The sequence below is a fragment of the Glycine max genome, chromosome 5 (assembly GCF_000004515.6).
Source record: "Glycine max cultivar Williams 82 chromosome 5, Glycine_max_v4.0, whole genome shotgun sequence".
Taxonomy (NCBI): Eukaryota; Viridiplantae; Streptophyta; class Magnoliopsida; order Fabales; family Fabaceae; genus Glycine; species Glycine max.
Window position 1 is genome coordinate 16742800 of NC_038241.2, and position 2916 is coordinate 16745715.

Genomic DNA, 2916 nt, shown 5'->3' on the forward strand with positions numbered 1-2916 from the left:
CAATAATCAATCCACAATTCCAATAGATTTGGTAGGTTATCCGAAATTGGGATGCTGTCACTTTCAAAAGCCTCTTTTGTATTACAATTATAAAGGGACAATTGTTGCAAATTGTGCCATTTGCCAAAGGTAGTAACTGAAACCTATTCCAATTTGATTCTTTTCATGCCGGATAGAGAATCGAGAAAGAAAAATTTGTTGCTTCAGAAGTGTTTTTACCAAAATTCAGAACCATGACACGTTAGGGTGGACATGGTTGAGTGGGGTCCCTAATTTCACACGTCAGCTTAGAGAGGTGCCTTTGACAGGAGCAGAGACCTACAAAACAAAGGACTCTGACGCTCAAATAAGAATATGTGTAAAGAGAGTAAAGCGAGTATATGTTGTAATGGAGCTCGTATGAGCGAAAGAGAGAGAAAGGCACAGGCTTGTTGCCGTGTGCTGAGTGTATGAGCAAGTCGTGTAGAGTTGTTCGATGGATCCTATATTTATATTAGCTGAACGAGGGTGTTGGTCCTTGTTTGTAGGGTTTGTTGTAGCCATGTAGATAATTCTCAACTTATAGATAACTCCCGGGAGCTTAGAGATAATGTTAGAGACAAACATTTGAATTACAGATAAAGGTAGAAAATAATCATACCTTGTAGGTAATATGGCGTTATAGATAATTTAATACATGTCAATAGATAAGATATTCAAATGTATTTGAATATTAGTTAGGTTAGAGAAAACCTGTTTGTTGGGGAGCTCGGCTTCTAAGGGTCAGGCGTCCGCACTCCTGTAGCAGAGCTGACGTGGAGGGTTGACACGTGTCTGTAAGTGTCAAGTAGGATGACACATAAATTTTGTGGGCCCTGGATACTACATAAGCCCCCCAAGCTCTGAACCAGCTTGCGAGCGAAAGAGGTTGTCTATTGTCGAAGTAGATTGTCCCACGTCGAAGGAGTATGTCTGATGTCTGGGATAGTAGTCTTGACAAGCAAAGGGTGACGAGTTTGTCCAGCCCTTGAGTGTGGATGAGTGTTGTCTTGGGTTAGGTGTGGCAACCTTGACGAGTGTGAGTTGCAAGTCGATGTGGTTTGTCTGGGTTGCTTCTGTCAAGTTGTTTGTGATGGACATGTCTTTGGCGTGTCAGGTAAGGTAAGTCGTTGGATTTGACAGCTCTACCCTTTTTCTAACCATTGGATAGTGCATTGAAGATAGCCCGTAACGACTATCTACTGTAACAGGCACATGTAGCACACGCGTAGTACTCATACATACATGTCACGTGCGGAGTGGGTACATATTGGAGTAAAGGTCATGCGTGAGTGGGGGAACGTTATGGTGCAAAATTTTAGGGCACCTCTTTAGCTCCCGCCAGTTACCGAAAAGTCCATCTCCCCTATAAATGGAGTGGACGTTTAATTTTGGGTCATTGTTCATTGTCTTTTTGCTTCCTTGCTTGCTTTTGTGCTTTATGGCTTTAGGTTTCCCTTTCTTCTTCCTCCAACTTTCAAACGTACTATTGTCCACCGCAATGTCTTCTTTTCTGTCTGATTCTACCACTGGGCTAGGTGGCAGTGATTCTAGGGGCTCGATTGAGCAACTTATCATGGATCGAGAGGCTATCTCGATAGGCGGTTCCTCGTTTGAAGATACTCGCCGAGGTGCCTCTTATAGTGAGTCCTCCTTCTTTGAGAGAGTGAGGACCTCGCGCCGAACTGGTGGGAGCACTTCTCTCCTTCGCAGAAGGGCATGACCTTCTACGGATTTTGGGGAGCCAGTCCCAGTTACTATGATCCTCCCTCCTTCTGTGAGGTTGTCTCCCCGCGTATGACCTAGCGTGAGTGTTGGGTCACCGTTGTCCATCTTGGACGTTGCTGGATATGAGTGGGTGAGGGATAATGTGTTGAAGTACAAGTCCTGCCTGACTTTGGTAGCAAGTGTCACTGGGCTTCAGTGCGAGGTGAAGCTGGCAAACCCTGAGGACTCTTGTAAGCTAGTCGTTTAGGCTTGCGAGAGTGATGACTTCCCATTTTTTAGGGTGGTGCCTAGTCATCCTCCCTTCATCTTCATGTATAGATGTTAGTTAGAGGTCCTAAGTGTCATTCTACCCTTGACCGCTTTTCAGTGTGCTTTGTTGGAGCACTTGAATGTGGCCCCTTCCCAGCTCCACCCAAAAGTTAGGAAATGTTGAGGCCGTTTGAAATTTTGTGTCCTTTCTACAACATCGAACCTAGTTCGGCTTCGCAGACTTCATTATGAAATTTGGACATTTCTTCCATCTGAATGTAGCCCTTGGCTTGTTCGCGTAGTTCGTCCAAGCTATCAGGTGGTTTTTTTGCACAGGCTGTCTACAAATTTGCCACGGCATAAGGCGAGGAGCATGGAATGCAATGATACCTCGGGATTGAGATTTCGAATCTGGATGGTTGTGCGCCCAAATCTGTCCGTGAATTTTCTGAGGAACTCGTCATCTGCCTGTCACAGATTGGCCAAGGTGGTCGGGGTCATGTGGTGAGACCTACTAGTGGTGTATTATGCATTGAATCGTTCGATGAGGGTGTCAAAGCTGTCTATGGACCTAGGTGGAAGTCCATTGCACTAGGTCAATGCTTCTTACTTGAGAGATGTAGGGAAGAAACGACATAAAATTGCGTCATAGTTGGTGTAGAGGTTCGCTTGTGTCAGGAAGGCATTCAGATGCTTGTCTGGATCTATTGTCCCATCATATCGCTCGAGGTTGAGTGGCTTTCACCCCAAGGGTATTTCTACCTCCATAATGCAGCTGACAAAAGGATGCTGATGAACAATCCGTACTGCTTGACAGTGCATATAGGAGAGACTTAGGTCGTTTCCAGTGTTGCCTATGCGTTAGGGGTGCGTTTCCCCTTACGTGCTTTCAGGTAAGGTGTAAGCGGATTGCTCGTCGCC